This window comes from Somniosus microcephalus, unplaced genomic scaffold (genome assembly GCF_052327205.1).
Source record: "Somniosus microcephalus isolate GS21.2 unplaced genomic scaffold, FLI_Smic_1.0 unresolved_chr1, whole genome shotgun sequence".
NCBI classification, from domain to species: Eukaryota; Metazoa; Chordata; class Chondrichthyes; order Squaliformes; family Somniosidae; genus Somniosus; species Somniosus microcephalus.
Genome location: NW_028225179.1, coordinates 149,520,511 through 149,544,871, shown reverse-complemented (window position 1 = coordinate 149,544,871; position 24,361 = coordinate 149,520,511). Strand labels below are relative to the sequence as shown.

The window sequence follows — 24,361 nt, the reverse complement described above, 5'->3', positions numbered from 1 at the left end:
TGTTTGTCTTTCCCCGGAAATCCACCTCAGGCGTATCCATGCCGTCATGGCTCTCCACCCCAGGTCTGGTACTCGTGCGAAGGCATGTGAGGGGCCACAAGACGGACCCTCTCATGGAGCCAGTACACCTACTCCACGCCAACCCCCAATATGCATATGTCCGGCACGCCGACGGAAGGGAGGACACCGTGTCCATAAAAGACGTCGCCCCAGCCGGCATCGACAACAACCACGGCAATAGCGGCAACGACGATCACAGCAACTCTTACCCACCCACTACTCTTTCATCACCCCCGGAAGAACACCGACCAACGGCACCCCCACCAACTACCCCTCCAACAACCCTGGCGGCACCCCCGGCAGAGACCCAGGAGGCTACCGGGGACACCCAGCCGACACCCGCGGCACCGCAACAGCCACGTCGGTCGCAGAGGACTATCAAACCCCCGAACAGACTAAATCTATAGAAGGGGTGAATGTGATGAAATATTCCATTCACCACTGCCTGTGACTGAGATCGGTTTCAGTGTCATTTCCCTTCCCCCAGACCTCATTGTATTGTGTACTGGAATGTGCTGTATTGTATACTGGAATGTGCTGGAATGTGCTGTGTGTAGGGCTCCACCCATACCTGGCCCCGTTTGTAAGCTAGCTTCAGTCTGGCCTCAGTCTCCAGAAGGAAGACATCTCTCTCTCTTACATGTTACTTTCTAAGTTAATAAAAGCCTTGTTTTTGTTCTGCTAACTTCGAGTCTCGGAATTATTGAGGCACATCAGAGGGGAGAAAGACCTGGAGGGATGGGAGAGAGTGAGGGGGAGGGGAAAGAGATTGGAAGGGGTAGGGGAGAGAGAGGGGGCGAGGTGATGGGTGAAAGAGCTGGAGGGACAGGGAAGAGAGATTGAAAGGTGATGGGAGAGTGGGAGGGGATAGAGAGAGGGCTTGGGGAGGATGGGGGTGGGAAGAGAGAAGGGGTGGAGAGGGGGAGGGAAGAGAGAGGGGGAGGGAGAGGGAGAGAGGGGAGGGGAGTGAGAGCGAGGGGGAGGGAGAGCGTGAGAGAGAGAAGGGAGGGGAGGGAGAGGGGGAGGGAGGGGGAGAGAGGCATGGAGAGAGGGGGAGGGGGAGAGAGAGAGGAGAGGGGGAGAAGGGAGGGGGAGAGAGGCATGGAGAGAGGGGGAGGGGGAGAGAGAGGAGAGGGGGAGAAGGGAGGGGGAGAGAGAGGGGGAGGGAGAGAGAGGGGGAGGGAGAGGGGGAGAGAGAGAGGGGAGGGGAGGGAGAGGGAGAGGGGGAGGGAAGGTGAGGGGGAGGGAGGGTGAGGGGGAGGGAGGGGGAGGGGGAGGGAGGGAGGGGGAGGGAGGCATGGAGAGAGGGGCAGGGGGAGAGAGAGAGGAGAGGGGGAGGGAGAGAGAGAGGGGAGGGAGAGCGGCAGGGGGAGAGAGAGAGGAGAGGGGGAGGGAGAGAGAGAGGGGAGGGAGAGAGAGAGAGGGGGAGGGGGAGGGTGAGAGAGAGAGGGGGAGGGGGAGGGAGAGAGAGGGAGAGGGAGAGGGGGGAGGGGGAGGGGGAGGGGGAGGGAGAGAGGGGGAGGGGAGAGAGGGAGGGAGAGTGGGGGAGGGGAGAGAGAGAGGGAGGGGGAGGGGGAGCGAGAGAGAGAGAGAGAGAGGGGAGGGGGAGCGAGAGAGAGAGAGGGGAGGGGGGGGGAGGGGGAGAGAGAGAGAGGTGGAGGGGGAGGGAGAGAGGGGGAGGGGGAGGGAGAGACGGGGAGGGGGAGGGAGAGACGGGGGAGGGGGAGGGAGAGACAGGGGGAGGGGGAGGGAGAGAGGGGAGGGGGAGGGAGAGAGGGGAGGGGGAGCGAGAGAGAGGGGGAAGGGGGAGCGAGAGAGAGAGTGGGAGGGGAGCGAGAGAGAGAGGGGAAGGGGGAGCGAGAGCAAGAGGGGAGGGGAGGGAGAGAGAGTGGAGGGGAGGGAGAGAGAGTGGGGGGGAGAGAGAGAGCAGGAGGGGGAGAGAGAGAGAGGGGGATGGGGAGTGAGTGAGGGGGAGTGGGAGGGAGAGAGGGTGAGGGAGAGAGAGAGGGAGGGAGAGAGGGGGAGGGGGAGGTAGAGAGTGAGGGTGGGGGGAGGGAGAGAGGGGGAGGGCCAGGGAGAGAGGGGGAGGGGCAGGGAGAGAGGGATGGGTGGGAGAGAGAGGGGAGGGGTGGGAGAGAGAGGGGGAGGGGTGGGAGAGAGAGGGGGAGGGGTGGGAGAGAGAGGGGGAGGGGGAGGGAGAGAGAGTGGGAGGGGGAGGGAGAGAGGGGGAGGGAGAGAGAGGGGGAGGGAGAGAGAGGGGGCGGGTGAGAGAGGGGGCGGGTGAGAGAGGGGGAGGGTGAGAGAGGGGGAGGGTGAGAGATGGGGAGAGAGAGAGAGAGAGATGGGGAGGGGGAAAGGGGGAGAGAGAGAGATGTGGAGGGGGAAAGGGGGAGGGGGAAAGGGGGAGGGGGAGGGGGAAAGGGGGAGGGGGAAAGTGAGAGAGAGAGGGGGAGGGAGAGTGGGGGGGAGGTGGGAGGGAGAGAGAGGGGGGAGGGAGAATGAGGGGGGAGAGGGAGGGAGAGAGAGGGGGGAGGGAGAGAGGGGGGATGGGGAGGGAGAAGGAGGGGGAGGGAGAAGGAGGGGGAGGGAGGAGGGAGAGGGCGTGGGGAGGGAGAAGGAGGGGGGAGGGAGAGAAAGGGGGAGGGGGAGGGAGAGAGAGGGGGATGGAGGGGGAGGGGGAGGGAGGGGGAGGGGAGAGAGAGGGGGAGGGAGAGAGGGGGAGGGGGAGGGAGAGAGAGGGGGGAGGGGGGAGGGAGAGAGAGGGGGGAGGGGGGAGGAGAGAGAGGGGGAGGGGGAGGGAGGGGGGGAGGGAGAGAGGGGGGAGGGACAGAGGGGGGAGGGAGAGAGTGGGGAGGGGGAGGGAGAGAGGGGGGAGGAGAGAGAGGGGGAGGGTGGAGGAAGAGAGTGGGGAGGGGGAGAGAAAGAGGGGAAAGGGAGAGTGAGGGGGAGGGGGGAGGGAGAGAGAGGGGGAGGGGGGAGGGAGAGAGTGGGGGAGGGGGAGGGAGAGGGAGGGGGAGGGGGGAAGGAGAGAGAGGGGGAGGGAGAGAGAGGGGGAGGGAGAGGAAGAGAGGGGGAGGGGGAGGAAGAGAGGGGGAGGGGGAGGAAGAGAGGGGAGTGGGAGGAAGAGAGAAGGGGAGGGGGAGGGAGAGAGGTGGGGGAGGGAGAGAGGGGGAGGGGGGGGAAGGGGAGAGGGGGGGGGAGGGAGAGTGGGGGAGGGAGAGAGGGGGAGGGGGAGGGAGAGAGAGAGAGAGGGGGAGGGAGAGAGAGAGAGAGAGAGAGAGAGAGGGAGGGAGGGAGAGAGAGTCTTAGTCATAGATAGAGTTATACAGCACAGAAAGAGGCCCTTCGGCCCATCGCATCCGCGCCGGCCATCAAGCCCCCCTGTCTAATCTAATCCCATTTTCCAGCACTTGGTCCGTAGCCTTGTATGCTATGGCATTTCAAGTGCTCATCCAAATGCTTCTTGAATGTTGTGAGGGTTCCTGCCTCTACCACACTTTCAGGCAGTGAGTTCCAGATTCCAACCACCCTCTGGGTGAAAAAGTTTTTCATCAAATCCCCTCTAAACCTCCTGCCCTTTACCTTGAATCTATGCCCCCTTGTTATTGGCCCCTCTACTAAGGAAAAAAGTTCCTTTCTATCTACCCGATCTATGCCCCTCATAATTTTGTACACCTCAATCAGGTCCCCCCTCAGCCTTCTCTGCTCCAAGGAAAACAACCGCAGCCTGTCCAGTCTCTCTTCGTAGCTGAAACGCTCCAGCCCAGGTAACATCCTGGTGAATCTCCTCTGCACCCTCTCCAAAGCAATCACATCCTTCCTATAGTGTGGCGACCAGAACTGCACACAATATTCCAGCTGTGGCCTAACCAGCATTTTGTACAGCTCCATCATAACTTCCCTACTCTTATATTCTATGCCTCGGCTAATGAAGGCAAGTATCCCATATGCCTTTTTAACCACCTTATCCACCTGTTCTGCTGCCTTCAGGGATCTATGTACATGCACACCAAGGTCCCTCTGTCCTCTGTCCTTCCTAGGGTCTTACCATTCATTGTGTATTCCCTTGCCTTGTTAGTCCCTCCAAAATGCATCACCTCACACTTTTCAGGGTTAAATTCCATTTGCCACTGTTCCGCCCATCTGACCAGCCCATCTATATCGTCCTGCAGACTGAGGCTACCCTCCTTGCTATTTACCACCCCACCAATTTTTGTGTCATCTGCGAACTTACTGATCATACCTTTTACATTCACATCCAAATCATTAATGTAGACCACAAACAGCAAGGGACCCAGCACCGATCCCTGCGGTACCCCACTGGACACAGGCTTCCAGTCACAAAAACAACCTTCGACCATCACCCTCTGCCTTCTGCCACTAAGCCAGTTTTGGATCCAATGTGCCAAGGCACCCTGGATCCCAGGGGCTCTTATCTTCTTGACCAGTCTCCTATGCGGGACTTTATCAAAAGCCTTACTGAAATCCATGTATACCACATCCACTGCACTACCCTTATCCACACACCTAGTCAGCCCCTCGAAAAATTCAATCAAATTAGTCAGACATGATCTTCTCTTGACAAAGCCATGCTGACTATCCCTGATTAATCCTTGCCTCTCCAAGTGGAGATTAATTCTGTCCCTCAGAATTTTTTCCAATAATTTCCCTACCACTGATGTTAGGCTCACTGGCCTGTAATTCCCTGGTTTATACCTACTACCCTTCTTGAATAATGGTACTACGTTAGCTGTTCTCCAGTCCTCTGGCACATCCCCTGTGGCCAGAGAGGTTCTGAAAATTTGTGTCAGAGCCCCTGCAATCTCCTCCTTTGCCTCACACAGCAGCCTGGGATACATCTTGTCCGGGCCTGGGGATTTATCCACTTTTAAGCCTGCTAAAACCGCAGTACCTCCTCCCTCTCGATGTTAATATGTTCAAGTATATCACAGTCCCCCTGCCTGATTTCTATGTCTACATCGTCCTTCTCCATAGTGAACACAGAAGATGCAAAAAATTCATTTAAAACCCCACCTAAATCTTCTGGCTCCACACACAGATTGCCACTTTGGTTCCTAATGGGCCCTACTCTTTCCCTCGTTATCCTCTTGCCCTTAATATACTTATAAAACACCTTAGGATTTTCCTTTATTTTGCTCGCCAGTGTTATTTCATGGCCCCCTCCTCGCTCTCCTAATTTCTTTTTTAAGTATCCCCCTGCACTTTTTATACTCCTCTAGGGCTTCCTCTGTCTTTAGTCCTTTGTATCTGCCAAAAGCCCTCCTTTTTTCCCTAATCCATTCTCGTATATCCCTTGACATCCAAGGTTCCCTGGGCTTGTTGGTCCCACCCTTGACCTTTACGGGAACATGTTGCCATTGTACTCTCTCAATTTCCTTTCTGAAAGACTCCCATTGCTCCGATGTGGATTTTCCTACAAGTAGCTGATCCCAGTCCACTTTGGCCCAACCTCCCCGCAAGGATATTCATCCCGTTCTGGTTCAGGTGCAACCCGTCCGATTTGTACAAGTCCCACTTCCCCAGAAGCAGGCCCATTGATCCAGGAAACTAAAGCCCTCCCTCCTGCACCAACTCTTTAGCCACGCATTCATCTGCTCTATCCTGCTATTCCTATACTCACTAGCATGTGGCACCGGGAGTAATCCACAGATTACAACCTTTGAGGTCATGCTCTTTAATCTGCTACCTAGCTCCCTAAATTCTTGCTGCAGGACCTCATCCCTCTTCCTACCCATGTCGTTGGTCCCAATGTGAACCATGACCTCTGACTGTTCACCCTCCCCCTTCAGAATGCCCTGCAGCCGTTCAGTGACATCCTTGACCCCGGCACCAGGGAGGCAACAAACCATCCTGGAGTCACGTCTATGGCCACAGAAACGCCTATCTGTTCCCCTTACGATAGAATCCCCTACCACTATTGCTCTCCCACTCTTTTTTCTCCCTTCCTGAGCAGCAGAAGCACCCCTGGTGCCAGGAAGTTGGCTGCTGCTGCCTTCCCCTGGTAAGTCATCCCCTTCAACAGTATCCAAATCGGTATACCTGTTTGAGAGGGGGATGACCACAGGGGTCCCCTGCACTACCTGCCTGCTTCTACTGCTCCGCCTGATGGTCACCCTTTTCCCTTCTGCCTGTGCAGCCCTTACCTGCGTTGTGACCAACTCACTAAACGTGTTATCCACGACCCTCTCAGCATCGCGAATGCTCCAAAACTCATCCATCCGCAGCTCCAGTGCCTCAATGCGGTCTGCTAGTAGCTGCAGCTGGATGCATTTCCGGCACACCTGGTTGTCAGGGACACCGGCAGCGTCCCTGAATTCCCACATAGCGCAGGTGGAGCATAACATGTGGCTGAGCTGTCCTGACATGACTTACTCTTTAATTCATTTAAATTAATTCAATACCACCAATTAAAGATATACTCTAGGGCGCTTGTATGGCAGAAGTCCCCGCTACACCAGAGAGACCCTAGAAAATATAAACCGCAGAATTGAAGTTACCTTACAGCTAAATGATATAATTTAAGGGCTCTAGTTTACAAACAAACTGTAAACCACAGAGTTTAATTTTAAAAAGAGAGAAATACTTCCCACCCAATCACTTACCTTTTGCTTTCTGGTGACGTCACACTTCGATTTCATTTTACTTCTCTCCTTCCCTCTGAGTTCCGAGATTGGAGATTAGTACGCTGGAAAGGCTTTGGGGAGTCAGGAGGTGATCGAAAGTGATTTGACCAAATCAGCTGTGAATATCCTTGTGGATTATTTTTCTGTTTTAAGCCATGAAACAACCCACTGTGACAGGTTAATGATTTAAATCAGTGTTTCTTACTAATGAATTGAATAAATTGGTTGATTGCTTTTAAAAAGATATTATTTGATTGTTGCATTATATAAAATTCATCAGACATTACATACTTCCATTTCATTTATTTACTTATTTGAAGTCAGTATGAATAATATTTACATTCTTGTACTCTTGTCGGGTATTCTTAAGGTGAGCACACTTATTGAGGATTTTACAGGTTAAGTAAGAAAACAGGAAAGGCCCTCCGTACCAGGGCTGAGAATGTCCATTACAGGTCTCCACACACTATACTGGGTGGGTCCTTTAAATGCTCCAGAGACAGGCTGCCTTCCGCTATGTTTCGCTGATAGTCGTCTTCACTAATAATGTAAATATGAAATATTTAACAGCAGAAAATAAAACAAGCTCTTCGATATCCTACTTTATAATGCTGTTCAGTTATTTTTGGAGAGCGTGTCGTACCTCCGCTCCTCGGGCGTACTCTCCTGAAATAGATAGAAACACAAATGTTAACACACAGCAGACCGCTGGCAGAGCTCAAACAGACTAAACAAGGCTCGACTTTGCAGCATGAAAGAGTTCGAGTGTCAATAGTAAAGTGTGGAGCAACTCGCTGATCTCAGCTGCCAAAAACCTGAAGGAAAAGCTTTGGGCCTTTGAGAGGAGCGAACGAGAACTAATGGAAGGAAACGATTGTAAAGCTAATTAGCAAAGGTGAGTGGATAGTATTGGACTAATTGAATCACATTTAGTGAAGTGGATGGGCTGGTGCTCAATATTGAGGACGAGTCACTGGGGAGCTGTGACAGAGATTTTTGCAAACAGGTACAGGGTCAGCAAGAAACAGAAATAAGTGCTGCAGGAAACAGAGCACATAACTTTCACATAACTTGGACTTTCAGAAGGCTTTCGATAAGGTCCCGCATAAGAGATTAGCGTGTAAAGTTAAAGCACATGGGATTGTGGGTAAGGTACTGACTTGGATAGAGAACTGGTTGGCAGACAGAAAGCAAAGAGTTGGAATAAATGGGTCTTCTTTTGCCGAGTGGCAGGCAGTGACTAGTGGGGTACCGCAGGGATCGGTGTTAGGACCCCAGTTATTCACAATATATATTAATGATCTAGACGAGGGAACTATATGTAATATCTCCAAGTTTGCAGATGACACAAAGCTGGGTGGGCGTGTGTGCTGTGAGGAGGATGTTGAGAAACTCCAGTATGATTTGGACAGGTTGGGTGATTGGGCAGATACATGGCAGATGCAATATAATGTGGATAAATGCGAGGTTATCCACTTTGGTGGCAAAAACAGGAAGGCAGATTATTATCTGAATGGCAATAGATTGGGAGAAGGGGAAGTGCAACGAGACCTGGGTGTCCTTCTGCACCAGTCGCTGAAGGTAAGCATGCAGGTGTAGCAGGCGGTTAAGAAGGCAAATGGTATGTTGACCTTCATAGCGAGAGGATTCGAGTACAGGAGAAAGGATGTCTTGCTGCAGTTGTACTGGGCCTTGGTGAGACCACACCTTGAGTATTGTGTGCAGTTTTGGTCACCTTATCTGAGGAAGGATGTTCGTGCCATGGAGGGAGTGCAGCAAAGATTCACCAGACTGATACCTGGGATGGCAGGAATGACTTATGAGGAGAGATTGGGTCGATTGGGCTTATATTCCCTCAAATTTAGAAGAATGAGAGGGGATCTCAGTGAAACTTATAAAATTCTAACAGGACTAGACAGACTAGATGCAGGAAGGATGTTCCCGATGGTGGGGGAGTCCAGATCAGGGGTCACAGTCTAAAGATAAGGGGTAAGTCATTTAGGACAGAGATGAGGAGGAATTTATTCACCCAGAGAGTGGTGAACCTGTGGAATTCTCTACCACAGAAGGCAGTAGAGGCCAATTCATTAAATATATTCAAGAAGGAGTTAGATATATTTCTTAAGGCTAAAGGGATCAAGGGATATGGGGAGAAGGCAGGGACAGGGTACTGAACTTGGATGATCAGCCATGATCTCATTGAATGGCGGAGCAGGCTCGAGGGGCCGAATGGCCTACTCCTGCTCCTATCTTGTATGTTTCTATGTTTCTATAAGATAATAGAGGATGCACTGACGACAGGAAGAACACTTGTAAAGACACTGAAAAAGACACAACAATGTGCAGATACAGGAACACAGGAAGAGGAGTCGGCCATTCAGCCCCTCGAGCCTGTCCCCACCATTCAATTAGATCAAGCACTAACTCCTAATGCAGAAGACCAAGTCATGGAGGAAGAAGTAGTTCAGAAGCCAGAGGACACGGTTAGGACAAAGATACAGTTGGTGAGGTGCAGGGAGATTCTGGCTGTAGGGAGGTGGGTAGTGATGAGTGTGTAATGATGATGAGATGGTTACTTAGAGATAGGTCTGTGCACATTGAAGATAAATGACAAAAGGTACTGGAGGGGCAGGAAGGGCTAAATGACAATGTAAGAAATCATGTAAGGGCTCTGAACTCTCCCATGTAAGGATGGTGTTGAGTCTGTGTGTCCCAGTTATGCGTATGATCAATCACTGGACACAGACAACAAGAATAACTTTTAACAGGTCTTTACTATTCGGAGGTCAGGGCTGAACTGCCCAGCAAATCCCTACACAACACTTATATACCGGTGTGGCCACCACCGGTATTACAGTATACAGCAACCAAGAGAAAGTAGTACATCTCTTAAGGTAGTTCTCTTAAGGTGGAACAGGTTACATACACCACAGATGGCCTAGAAAATCAAGGCAATTTCCTTTGTTATGCTTCCTATTTATGTTGGAAAAGATGTTTGCAAAGAAAATCGCGAATATGAATAACTGTCAATCTGCTGCGAAAGTAATACTGGGACTTTGAAAAGTAAATGGCGTTCTCCTTGTGATAACAAAGGGAGCGAGATGGCCAAATAAAAACAATGGAACTGGTCAGGAACGTTGAAGTAGCTGCAAGAGGCATTTCCATTGGATAGGAGGGAGAAGGCCAGGAGGAAATGTGATCCCACATGACATTGATTAAAGAGTGGAATCTAGACAGCAGGTGGGTGATATACAAGAACCAGGTAACATTAACGAGGGTAAACTAGGGGCCAAAAGATGGGAACATCTACAGTAAGCTGTATAGGCGTGAATGCTGCATGCATTAGGAATCAGCAATTCTGAGTCGAGGCTACTGTAGCACTCAGGAACTACAGTGTTGTGGGAATATTATACACATCGCTGACTGCAGAGGATGATGCACAGGAACAGGAGGAGGCGATTCAGCCCTTCGAGCCTGTTCCACCATTCAGTTAGATCATGGCTAATCTGTACCACAACTGCATTTACCCACTGTTGCTCCATATCCCTTGATGCCCTTAACCAACAGAAATCTACCCATCTCAGTCTTGAAAATTTTGAATTGTTTGATCCTAACATCAACAGTCTTTTGAGGGAGAGAGTTCCAGATTTCCACAACCCGTTCCGTGAATGAACAAAAAATAAAGAATTAAGTATTCAGGGATAGTAGACAGGAAGGATGTGATGTGGCCCTGGATGTCAAAGACACCTAGGAGATTAAAGATTTTCATCCCGTGGGTAGTGCAAAGTTACCCCATTAACTACACACCGTCAGATCAGAATAAGGCGGCAGGCATTTTACTCTGTGAAGAGATGAGAAGGGAATGGGAAAGCAGGTTGTGTTAATGTCTCCTTGAACCAACCAAGTGGATACCAAAGTGGTTCCGAATCTAGTTTGATAAATATAATGCATGACTGCTTCACGGCCCATTGCATTAGTGAAGCCGCGGGAGGCAATGCACATTTTGACTTGATGATGGTTAGTGACTGAGGAGACATTGGAGCAGTGGCCATAGAATGAGCCAGTTTCACACAATCTGGGATTGAGAAATGCCCGGGAGCAGCAGCCATGGAAGTAATTTTTAAAAACTTAAATGCAACGAGAGAGGAGTTTAAGAGACCAAAGTAACCGTGTTACCGTGAGCAAGGTGAATGCGTCCTGCTCATTCAATCCCATCTCTATGTACGGTAACCTTTGCTGAGCTTAGAATCATAGAACCTTACAGCACAGAAGGAGACCATTTGGCCCGTTATGCGGTGCCAGCTCTTTGAAAGAGCTGTCCAATTTATTCCCACACCCCAGCTTTTCCCCATAACTCTGAAAATGAGTCCTCTTCAAGTACATGTCCCTATGGAATCTGCTTCCTCCAGCCTGTCAGGTCATGTGTCCCAGATCTTAACAACCCTCCGTCTGTAAACATTTCTCCTCATTTCACCTCTAGTTCTTTTACCAGTTATTTTAAATCTATGACCTCTGGTTACTGACCCACTCGCCAGAGGAGAAAGTTTCTCCCTTATTTGCTCCATGGAAACTACACATAATTGTGAAAACCTCAATTAGGTCTCCCCTTAACCTTCTCTGCTCTAATTTGAACAATTCCAGCTTCTCCAATCTCTCCACATAACTGAAGTATCTCATCCCTGGTATCATCCTGGTGAACCTCCTTTGTACCATCTCCAAGGCCTTGACATCTTTCCTAAAGTGTGGTGCCCAGAATTGTACACAATACTCCAGCTGAGGCCTAACCAGTGATTTGAAAAGCTTTAGCACCACTTCCTTCTTTTTGAATTCAAAGCCAAGTATCCCACGAGCTTTCTTGACTGCCTCATCAACTTGTCCCGCCACCTTCAAAGATTTGTGAACAGGCCCCCCAGGTCCTTCTGCTCTTGCAGCCCTGCAAAATAGGACCATTTAGATTATACTGCCTCTCCATGTTGTTCATCCTGAAGTGCATCACTTCACACTGAAATTGCATCTGCCAATTTCAGCAGTCTGTCCATATCCTCCTGAAGTCTGCCCTATCCTCCTCACTATTTACGATGTTACCAAGTTTTGTATCAACTGCAACCTTTGAAACTGTACTTTCTATACCTAAGTTCAGGTCATTTATATACAAGAAAGGCTTCTTTTGAATTGTGTTGGATTTCTCGCAGATTTGTCTCCATTCTGAATAAAATATCCTCCTTTTCCTCATTCAGTTCTTCAACCAAGTTCCACTCTCTCTCGTCCAAAATATAGCGCAATTTAGACAATTCAGTGTCGATGAGGTTCTGCGATTGATTTGACTGTTCCTGTGAAGGCAAAAAGTGTTTGTTCAATTAGGAAGCAAAACATTCGCAGGTCACAAGCACATTGATCACCATGCTTAATAAACGCTGAGCCACACTGCTGAAAATACACAGGGAGAGAGTTCTGTTATCCGGGCATGGGGTGCATCACACGCTACCCGTACAGGCGCAGCCCACAACAGCCCACTGAGAATTCACCTTCATTTCACAGATGCTCTCTTGTTGCTTAAACTCAATCTTCAAAAATGGTTTTCTGCTGCTTCAGTGAATGTAGGATTGTGTTCATTTTCTCCTGGAATTGAAACTCAGTGAGGTCTGAAAATAATTGGCAACTGGCAAAAAATCCAGGGGGAAAATGAGGGGAAACATTTTTACACAGCGAGTTTTGGTGATCTGGAATGCACTGCCTGAAAGGGCAGTGGAAGCAGATTCAATAGTAACTTTCAAAAGGGAATTGGAGAAATAGTTGAGTAGGAGACAGTCACAGGGCTCTGGGGAGAGAGCAGGGGAGTGAGACTAATGGGATAGCTCTTTCAAAGAGCCAGCACAGGCACGATGGGCCGAATGGCCTCCTTCTGTGCTGTGAGCTTCTATTATTCTAGTTGCTGACAATAGAGTCAGATTAGAAGGATTAAATGTGAATGTTTAAAAAAATTCTTAGTGGGACCGACTTTAACTTCACTTCATAATGGTTGCAGCTGGTGCAAAGCTGAAGTGGAGTCAAACTCTCTCCTTGTTAAGTCTGTGAATGATTGAGACACGGACTAGCAGGAGAGAAACAAAGAGATCTTTACTGGTGAAAGGCATAAACAAAACGAACCAACAGAGGCTCTCTAGCGGGATAGCAAAATACTGCAGATGTTGGAAATCCGAAATAACAACAGAAAATGCTGGAAAAACTCAGCAAGTCAGGCAACATCCGTGGAGAGAAATTTGAGTTGACGTTTCGGGTTTGACCCTTCTTCAAAACTGGAGAGAAAAGGAACTAGATCGAAGGCAGGGCTGCGATCGGACAAAAGAATAAAAGAACCAAAAGAAGTAAAAGAGATTAGAAGCTAGACGAGATGGTAATAGGCTGTGATTAGGTGTAAAGTGTGCTGGCAGGGCCTTTTATACAGGGGTGGTCACTGCCGGTACTGCAGTCTGAGACCAGTTATTCTCTTAAAGGTACATACACAACAATTCCTCCCCTTTTAGATAAACAGTACATAACATTCATTTAACAACTAATGATAATGAATTACAATCACAATTACTGTTGATAGATACATTGGTTAAGTTTAAGCAATTATAAGTTCAGTCTTTGAGGAGGCTTCCTGATTCTGTCTGGATAACGCCTCTTTGGGGTATCAGGTTCTTCTGGCAATGTTGAGTCGGAATCAATGTCGTTGTTTGGTTCATCTGCTTCCAATATTACCGGGTCTGCGGTAGCTGCAATTGGAACGTCGATTTCATTACCAGGTGTATCAGATCGTGGTGTGGAGTTGACGTTTTCCAGTGACTCTAGAATCTGGTCAGCATGTCGTCTTACAATGCTCTCCCCAACGTCCACGGTATACATGAGAGGTCCTTGTCGTGTACAAATCGTTCCTGGCTGCCATTTCTCAGTGCGGTAGTCCCGGGCCAAAACTGGTTGACCTATCTTAAAACTCCTGGTCGGCCTTTCATTCATATTCTGAAACTGCCTGTTCTCCACATCTCTTCAGACGTTTGGCTTAACCAAATCCAAGCGGCATCGTAGTCTTCGATTGAAGAACATCATGGCTGGAGTTTGGTTGGTAACTGCATGTGTCGCATTCCGGTAGGCAAACAAGAAGTTGTCCACCTTGTGTTGTAGGGGTATATCTTCATTACACACTGCCTTGATAGCCTTCTTGAATGTTTGGACAAACCTCTCGGCCAATCCATTAGTGGCTGGATGATATGGGGCAGATGTGTAATGCTTAACACCATTGTTCTTTAAGAACCTCCGGAACTCTTCAGACACAAACTGTGGTCCATTGTCAGAGCAAATCTGTTCAGGCAGCCCATTCCTTGCGAATATGGTTCGTAAAACTGTGATAGTTTTTCCGTGGTGGTTGAGGACATTTTTATTACCTCTGGCCACTTTGAATGTGCATCCACCGCAATTAAAAACATCGAGTCCATGAAGGGACCAGCAAAATCAATGTGCACCCTTTGCCATGGAGATGAGGGTCACTCCCATGGATGCAGAGGAGCTTGTGGTGGGGCGTTTTGGACCTTCTGGCATCCTGCACAGCTCTTGGTCATCTCTTCGATTTCTCTATCGATTCCCGGCCACCACACAAACGCTCTGGCTAAGCTCTTCATTTTTACCCCACCCAGATGACCCTCATGAAGCTCATTGAGCACTCTATCCATCAACTTAGGTGGAATTACTACTCTGGATCCACACATCAAGGTTCCTCTGCACATTGACAGCTGTTCTCTTCTCGGCGAGAATGCTGGCAGCAGTGGTTCGCCATGTGCTGGCCATCCCTTCACCGTTAAATCATAGACCCGTGATAGTGTCGGGTCATTCCGTGTTTCCTTTTCTATGTTTGCATTCGTCACAGGGAGACATTCGACTATGGTCGAGTGGAATAGCTCCATTGGATCCACTGCAAGGTCTTCTTCTTCCACCGTCGGCAACGGTAGACGTGACAATCCATCAGCATTTCCATGCTGTTTAGTTCCTTTGTACTCGATGTCATATTGGTGTGCCCCTAGGAAAAGGGACCATCTCTGCAGACGTTGTGCTGTCATTATCGGTACACCCTTCTGAGGGTTGAAAATGGAGACAAGAGGTTGATGATCAGTTAGTAGAGTAAATTTTTGAGCGTGCAGATAGTGATTGAACTTCTTCACCCCCCACACTAGGCTGAGGGCCTCTCTGTCAATCTGGGTGTAGTTACGCTCGGCAGAAGTTAACGAGCATGACGCAAAAGCTATCGGCCTCTCCGAACCATCAAGGAATTTATGTGACAGTACTGCCCCAATGCCGCAGGGAGACGCATCACACGCCAGCCTGATTGGCAGTGCTGGGTTGTAGTGAGCCAATACTTCCTTTGAAGTGATTAAGTCCTTACTCTTCTGAAAAGCACGCTTACAATCATCGCTCCATTTCCATGCTACCCCCGTTCGTAGCAGGGCGTTCAGTGGGTGCAGAATTGTCGACAAATTTGGCAAAAACTTATGATAGTAATTCACCAACCCGAGGAATGACCTCAGCTGCGACACATTTTCAGGTGCTGGGGCCTTAACAACGGCTTCAATTTTGTCAGGGGACTTATGTAACCCCTCTTCATCAATCACGTGGCCACAATACGATATCTGTTTCTTAAAAAATTCGCACTTGGGGCGGTTGGCTCGCAGCCCATGTTCCCGTAGTCTAGTGAGCACCTGTTCTAGGTTGTTAAGGTGTTCACTGTCATCTTCACGTGTTACAAGGATGTCGTCCAAGTAACACTGAGTCCCCGGAATCCCTTGCAGGACTTGTTCCATCGCTCTTTGCCATATCGCCGGAGCCGATGCTACTCCGAATACCAATCGATGATACTGGTAAAGACCTTTGTGAGTGTTTATCGTGAGATACTTCCTAGAGGACTCTTCAACCTCCATCTGCAAATATGCTTGTGCTAGGTCAATTTTTGTAAAACGCTTCCCTCCAGACAGCGAGGCGAAGATGTCTTCTATCCTTGGAAGAGGATATTGTACTGTGCGAAGGACAAGGTTCACCGTCACCTTGAAATCCCCACAGATGCGAATCTTCCTTGGCTCTCCGGACTTATTGGTTAACGTTTTCTTCATGACAGGAACGATGGGTGTCGCCCACTCGCTCCAGTCGACCTTAGACAACATGCCCGCCTTCTCCAGATTCTCCAGCTCTGCCTCGACAGCTGGGCGAATTGCATATGGTACCGGTCTCGCTTTGAAAAACTTGGGAACTGCATTCTCTTCTATTTTTATCGAGGCGGTTACGCCTTTAAGCGTGCCCAGTTCTTGTTGAAATACCTCTTTGGCGTTAGCTAAGATTGTTGACAATCGTCCAGGAGTGACGTCTTCATCTTTTTTACTGTCCACCTTCATTGCATGAATGGAATGCCAATCTAAGTTTATCTTCCTGATCCATTCCCGTCCCAATAACGGTGGTCCACCATTTGGCAGTATGTAGAGATACAATTTCCGTATTTTCTTGCCATTGTATTCGACAGGCACCCTTATTTTTCCTCTGGGGTATACTTTTTGCCCCGTATACGTCGTCAAGACGATGGATGTCTCTCTCAAGGGTATGTGTGAAAATAGCCGCTCGTAGTCTCGTCGATTCATGACGGTTAGCGCTGATCCTGTATCCAATTCCATTTTAACTTGGGACCCTGCTATCGTGAGAGTGACCCAAATGGTTTGGTGATCCTCTTTTGCGATTACATTGTGAAGTTTGAGACAGCTTAGTCTTCTGTTTCCGGATTCACTATCGCACATCTGGTCTTCGGAACTACTATCCGTCATCTTTAGTAATTTCTTGTACGGTTCCTTAGTAGCCTTTTTGTTGTCACTGGTTTTCTTCCCAGACCTACAAACTCGTGCAATGTGTCCAATCTTCCCGCATTGTCTGCATATTTTGTCTTTGGACCAGCAGTCCTTCTGGTCATGGTTAGTTCTGCTGCAGCGATAACATTTTGCAAATCCCCGTGTCATTTCGTGGGTGCCGTATTCCTGTGGTTTTTGTTGAATTTCTGCAGCTCCCCTGGCTGCTGCTTCATACGATACTGCCACGCTGAAAGCCTTATCTAGCGTCAGCTCTTTTTCTGCGAGTAACTTCTTCTGTGTTCCTTCACTCAGGAGTCCACAGACAAATTTGTCCCGTAGGGTATCTGCCAGTCCTGCTCCGAACTGGCAGTGCTTTGATAGCTTGCGTAGTTCCGTAAGATACTCAGCATTGCTCTCATCTTTGTGCTGAGTTCTCCTGTGGAATTTAAATCTTTCTGCTATCAACAGCGGTGTAGGGGTTAAGTGCTCCTGTAGAACAGCAACAATTTCGTTAAAACTCTTCGCCTTCGGTTTGGCTGGAGTAATCAGGTCCCGCAATAGGCCGTACATTCTAGCGCCCATTAAGTTTAACAATATCGATGCCTTTTTCCCCACCGCTATATCGTTTGCCTCGAAATATACCTCGACTCTTTCCACATACATGGTCCAGTCCTCTAATGTATTATCAAAAGCAGTGATACAGCCAGTCTTCGGCATCTTGCAAATCTAAAATGGCGCCTCCCGCGCTTTGCCTTCTTCTCCGATTTAACAAAATGGCGCCTCCCGCGCTTTTCCTTCTTCCCCGCTGTTGTTAGCGCTGCTTTCCACGGTTTCTTGCGCGTATTATTTTTCATTTATTATTTTCCCATCGTGGAGCGGACCCTCTGGGACACTTCCCTCCCACTTCTGAGGTCCGAACGCTGCCCAGCTTCGAAACACCGGCCGCGCCCTGCATGCTCCACTCTCTCTCTCTCTCCTTGCTTCCCGACTTGCTGCCCGGCCCCATTGCAGCCCAGGAAGGATCAGAGCAGTACCTGCCACCAGCCCGACTAGCTGGGAAACCACGGACCGATGAACCCAGCCTGGCTCTGGACAGTCTCTCCTGCAAGTTTTGAAATCGATGATTGACGGTCGATGCCCGTTTCTCGAGTTTCAATGGCCTATTTTTTTTTTTCTTCTTTCTTCTGGCTCCGACCTTCAACACGTCGTCGGAGCTGCTGCTGAGTTGCAGGTAAGTTCGTTTCTAACTCGTTGCCAGTGTTAAGTCCGTGAATGATTGAGACACGGACTAGCAGGAGAGAAACAAAGAGATCTTTACTGGTGAAAGGCATAAACGAAACTAACCAACAGAGGCTCTCTAGCGCCTTTTATACAGGGGTGGTCACTGCCGGTACTGCAGTCTGAGACCAGTTATTCTCTTAAAGGTACATACACAACACTCCTGGCCCACGGTCAATGGAAACTATTGATCTTCAGAGTTACTCTGCAGATCTCCCTTCACCATCAATCTCAAACTGCTTTGCATCAACACAATAAGTGGCATGACTGTCCCAATCACACTGAGCCAGGACACACTGAGTTAAGACATGCAGAATCAGCTGAACTATAAACACAAGTACTGAGCTTTCTATACTTCAACAACATTACAGATTCACAATAAGATTCCCGCCCTCCTCCAGCTCACAAGATATCCTGAAATTAAAATAAAATGCAAAGTCAGGCAACACCAAGTTTCCGATTTGGAAGAAGAGCAGGGGCGTTCTCCCCAATGTCCTGGGCCAATATTTATCCCTCAACCAACATCACTAAAACAGATGAGCTGGTCATTGTCACATTGTTGTTTGTGGGAGCTTGCTGTGTGCAGATTGGCTGCCGTGTTTCCTACATTACAACAGTGACTACACTTCAAAAGTACTTCATTGGCTGTAAAGCACTTTGGGACGTCCTGAGCGCGTGAAAGGCGCTATATAAATGCAAGTCTGACTTTCTACGGGATTAATACACTCCATTATTGCGGCATGGCCTGCCCTCTGCTAGAAACTGTCAGACTACCAACAGGAGAGGCTTCCAAACTATTCCCTGCTGAGGACCCCCTGTAAACACTGGCACACCACCCTCCCCCCGTCCCCCTGCCCACACACAGAGAGCCCTTGTCCTAACTTATAAAACACAGCGTCAATTCCCCAAAGGAAACAATGGCATCATTGCGGAAGTTACTGACCAGCAGACAGCAACAGAAATAACACGCTGGTAAGTCAAAGGCAGAAAGACATAAAAATACTGAATTACAAGATTTGAGAGACTTCACTCCTCCTTCCCCCAATCCCCCTCATCCCCACCACCCCAATCTCCTCAAACCCCCATCCTCAACCCCACATTCCTGATCCCCCCTCATCAGCCCCATTACCCCTCCTCCTCCTCACCCCTCAACCCCCTCCTCACCCCCCATCCCTCCTCTCCCATCTCCCCTCCTCCTCCGTAGATTGGGCCTATACTCTTGAGTTTAGAAGAATGAGCGGTGAGCTCACTGAAACATACAAGATTCTGAGGGGGATTGACAGGGTAGATGCTGAGAGGTTGTTTCCCCTGGCTGGAGAGTCGAGAACTAGGGGGCATAGTCTCAGGATAAGGGGTCGGCCATTTAAGGCTGAGATAAGGACTTTCGTCTCTCAGAGGGTTGTGAATCTTTGGAATTCTCTACCCCAGAGGGCTGTGGATGCTCAGTCATTGAGTATATTCAAGACAGAGAGCGAGAGATCTTTGGACTCTGGGGGAATCAAGAGATATGGGGATCGAGCGGGAAAGTGGAGTTGAGGTTGAAGATCAGCCATGATCTTATTGAATGGCGGAGCAGGCTCCAAGGGCCGTACGGCCGACTCCTGCTCCTATTTCTTATGTTATGTTCTTATTTTCCCGTCTAGTAGATTCTCAACTCAGAAGCAAGTCTGCACCAATATTATGCACAAGAGCCATGGCTTCAACACAGCAGACATGCAGAATATATTCCCTCTGGTAAATGGTTAGTTCAAAACAAATCTGGACAAAGTGCCTGGATATTTCCATTAATCTAACATTGCCAGGCACAAATGAATTTTTTTTAAAAAGGCCAATTATAAAGGAGAGTATCAGAAGGGCAAGAGAATATCACATTTAAACTTTCCATCACATCCACACTCCCTGTGGAACGGGTTTATTTGTGTGAACAAAACCACCTCACTCTCGGCCGATCTCACAGTCAAACAGTCCAAGTCTCCAAGAGAGGGTCAAAACTGTAGGTCTCGTGCCTCTGCTAAAATCGCACAGCGAAAGCCCCAGGAGAGAGAGTCAGCAGAACTGCTTTTGTGGTGTCCTGAATGTTGTGTCAGCTGTGGCTCAGTGGGCAGCACCCTCACCTCCGAGTCAGAAAGTTGTGGGTTCAAGTCCCACTCCAGAGACTTGAGCGCAAAATCTAGGCTGACATACCCAATGCAGTACTAAGGGAGTGCTGCAATGTCGGAGGTGCCGTCTTTCGGATGAGTCGTTAAACCGAGGTGCTGTCTGCCATCTCAAGTGGATGTAAAAGATCCCATGGCACTATTTTGAAGTGGTGCAGGCGGAGTCCTCCCCAGTGTCCTGGCCAATATTTATCACTCGACCAACATCACAAAAAACAGATTATTTGGTCGCTAAGACATTGCTGTTTGTGGGAGCTTGCTGTGCACAAATCGGCTCCCGCGTTTCCTACATTACAACCGTGAGTACACTTCAAAAATACTTCCAGATCACTACAACTCGCTGTGTAAAGTTAAAAGTTTCATAAGAACATGAGAAATAGGAGCAGGAGTCGGCTATTTGGCCCTTCGAGCCTGCTCCGCCATTCAATATGATCATGGCTGATCTTGTACCTCACCTCCACTTTCCTGTACGATCCCCGTATCCCTGGATTCCCTTAATATTCAAAAATCTGTCTTGAATATACTCAACGACTGAGCCTCCACAGCCCTCTGGGGTAGAGAATTCCAAAGATTCACCGCCCTCTGAGTAAAGAAATTTCTCCTCATCTCAGTCTTAAATGGCCGACCCCTTATTCTGAGACTGTGACCCCTGGTTCTAGACTCCCCAGCCAGGGGAAACATCCTCCCTGCATCTACCCGGTCAAGTCCTGGAAGAATTTTTTTTTGTCGCCTCTGGTTCTTTATCGAATCACATTAAATCTGGGTCAAACAAAATGTGACACCGAGCCACATAAGGAGATATTAGGACAGGTGACCAAAGCTGGTTGAAGAGGTCGGTTTTAAGGAGGAGAGAGAGGTCGAGAGGCTGGAGAGGCTTAGCAGAGAGTTGCAGAGCTTAGGGCCTCAGCAGCTGAAGGCACGGCTGCAGTTTGTTAATTTAAAACTTATGCTATATATCGTGACACTCCAAATAACTCAAGAGGTGAGGTGAGAGTGACTGCTCTTGACATCAAGGCAGCATTTGATCGAGTGTGGCATCAAGGAGCCCTAGCAAAACTGAAGTCAATGGGAATCAAGGGGAAAACTCTCCATTGGTTGGAATCATACCTAGAACAAAGGAAGTTGGCTGTGGTTGTTGGAGGTCATTCATCTCAATCACATGACATCACTGCAGGAGTTCCTCAGGGCAGTGTCCTAGGCCCAACCATCTTCAGCTGTTTCATCAATGACCTTCCCTCCATCATAAGGTCAGAAGTGGGGATGTTCACTGATGATTGCACACTGTTCAGCACCATTTGATACTCGTCAGATACTGACGCAGTCCGTGTCCATATGCAGCAAGACTTGGACAACATTCAGACTTGGGCTGACAAGTGGCAAGTAGCATTCGCACCACACAAGTGCCAGGCAATGACCATCTCCAACAAGCGAGACTCTAACCATCTCCCCTTGACATTCAATGGCATTACCATCGCTGAATCCCCCACTATCAACATCCTGGGAGTTACCATTGATCAGAAACTGAACTGGACCAGCCATATAAATACTGTGGCTACAAGAGCAGGCCAGAGGCTGGGAATTCTGCGGCGAGTGTCTCACCTCCTGACTCCCCAAAGCTTTTCCACCATCTACAAGGCACAAGTCAGGAGTGTGATGGAATACTCTCCACTTGCCTGGATGAGTGCAGCTCCAACAACACTCAAGAAGCTCGACACCATTCAGGATAAAGCAGCCCGCTTGATTGGCACTCCATCCACCTTCAACATTCACTCCCTCCACCACCGGCATACAGTGGCTGCAGTGTGTACCATCTACAAGATGCACTGCAGCAACTCGCCAAAGCTCCTTCAACAGCACCTTCCAAACCCGCGACCTCTACCACTTAGAAGGACAAGGGCAGCAGACGCATGGGAACATCACCACCTACAAGTTCCCCTCCCAGCCACACACCATCCTGACTTGGACCTGTATCGCCTTTCCTTCACTGTCGCTGGGCCAAAATCCTGGAACTCCCTTCCTAACAGCATTGTGGGTGTACCTACACCATATGGACTGCAGCGGTTCAAGAAGGCGGCTCACCACCATCTTCTCAAGGGCAATTAGGGATGGGCACTAAATGCAGGCCTAGCCAGCCAGCGACGCCCACATCCCATCAATGAATAAAAAATAAAAATAAATAAATAAATAACTGAGACTTGGGAGGTATGTAATTAGGAGCATTACCTTCCAATGGATTCCACATTAGATCTGCACCATCTGCAGTACATCCTGTCCCCACCAGCCAGTACTATGGCTCACTCACTGGTCAGCAGACCCTGTCATTACAAACACAATTTAAATGAGTTTCCCCCTCTGTGTAATAATCCACTACAAAGATCAACACATTATAGTACAGACTGTAGCAAACACCTACCACATCCCCGCCTCCTCCTCCTCAACCATCCAATTCTCGCCCCTCACATCCCCATTCCCCCTCCTCCTCACCTTCTCATCTGCCCATCCTCCTCCTCACCACCTAACCCCCTCCTCCTCTCTCGCCACCACTCCCCCTCCTCACCCCTCCCCCTCCTCATCCCTCCTCCTCCCCATCCCTCCTCCTCCTCCTCCTCCCCAGCCCTCCTCCTCCCCATCCCTCCTCCTCCCCCCTCCTCCTCCCCATCCCTCCTCCCCATCCCTCCTCCTCCTCCTCCTCCCCATCCCTCCTCCTCCCCATCCCCCCTTCCTCCTCCTCCCCATCCCCTCCTCCTCCTCCCCCCATCCACTCCTCCTCCTCCCCCATCCCTCCTCCTCCTCCCCCCATCCCTCCTCCTCCTCACCGATCCCTCCTCCTCCTCCCCATCCCCCCTTCCTCCTCCTCCCCATCCCCCCTTCCTCCTCCTCCCCATCCCCTCCTCCTCCTCCCCCCATCCACTCCTCCTCCTCCCCATCCTTCCTCCTCCTCCCCCCATCCCTCCTCCTCCCCCCATCCCTCCTCCTCCTCCTCCCTCCTCCTCCTCCTCCCCATCCCTCCGCCTCCTCCTCACCCATCCCTCCTCCTCCTCCCCATCCCTCCTCCTCCTCCCCACCCCTCCTCCTCCTCCTCCCCATCCCTCTTCCTCTTCCTCCCCATCCCTCCTCTTCCTCCTCCCACATCCCTCCTCCTCCTCCTCCCCATCCCTCCTCCTCCTCCTCCCCATCCCTCCTCCTCACCCTCCATCGCTCCTCCTCACCCCCATCCCTCCTCCTGCTCCACATCCCCCCTCCTCCTCCTCCTCCTCCTCCCCATCCCTCCTCCTCCTCCCGATCCCTCCTCCTCCTCCTCCTCCCCATCCCTCCTCCTCCAGCAGGGGGTTGGGAACCTGAGCGGGGAAACAGAGGAAAGGGAAAACAAGGATAAAAGCAAAAGACAGGAAGGGGAAAAACAAAAGTGACAGGCAGAGAAATCAAGGGTTTAAATCAAACATGGCCACAGTAAGTAATAATTCTGAAAGACCTAAGAGCATTAAAAAAACAAGCCTGAAGGCTTCGTGTCTTAATGCGAGGAGCATTCGTAATAAGGTGGATGAGTGAGCTGCGCAAATAGAGGTAAACGAAAATGATATGATTGGGATTACGGAAACATGGCTCCAGGGTGGCCAAGGCTGGGAACTCAACATCCAGGGGTATTCAATATTCAGGAAAGATAGGCAGAAAGGAAAAGGAGGTGAGGTAGCATTGCTGGTTAAAGAGGGGATTAACACAATTGAAAGGAAGGATATTAGCTATGATAATGTGGAATCTGCATGGGTAGATCTGAGAAATACAAGGGGCAGAAAACGTTAGAGGGAGTGGTATATAGACCTCCAAGCAGTAATGCAGAGGTCGGGGATGGCATTAAACGGGAAATTAGAGAAGCGTGCAATAAGGGCACAGCAGTTATCATGGGTGACTTTAATCTACATATAGATTGGGCTAACCAAATTAGTAACAATACTGTGGAGGAGGAATTCCTGGAGTGTATGCGGGATGGTTTCCTGGACCAATATGTCGAGGAACCAACTAGAGATCAGGCCATCATGGACTGGGTATTATGTAATGAGAAAGGATTAATTAGCAATCTTGTTGTGCAAGGCCCCTTGGGTCAGAGAGATCATAATATGATAGAATTCTTCATTAAGATGAAGAGTGAAATAGTTGACTCAGAGACGAGGGTCCTGAATTTAATAAAGAAGACGACGATAGTATGAGTTGCGAGTTGGGTAGGATTGATTGGGGAACGTCACTCAAAGGGTTGACGGTGGATGGGCAATGGCAAACATTCAAAGATGGCATGGATGAACTATAGGATTTGTTCATCCCAGTTTGGCATAAAAATAAAACAAAAAAGGTGACTCAACTGTGGCTAACA

The 24,361-nt window shown here is 49.5% G+C and overlaps 1 protein-coding gene and 1 long non-coding RNA gene across 2 annotated transcripts in view; both read right to left on the bottom strand.

The window, feature by feature from the left end:
* Positions 1 to 24,361, bottom strand: part of LOC147096239 (zinc-binding protein A33-like) — a 143,399-nt gene that overhangs the window by 101,915 nt on the left and 17,123 nt on the right. The gene's annotated exons all lie outside the window — the stretch shown is intronic.
* On the bottom strand, positions 7,291 to 22,304 carry LOC147096240 (uncharacterized). The gene is made up of 3 exons (XR_015074876.1): positions 22,219 to 22,304; positions 11,835 to 12,034; positions 7,291 to 7,370 (listed from the first exon to the last, which is right to left on the bottom strand). It is a non-coding gene; the product is annotated as an uncharacterized LOC147096240 (long non-coding RNA).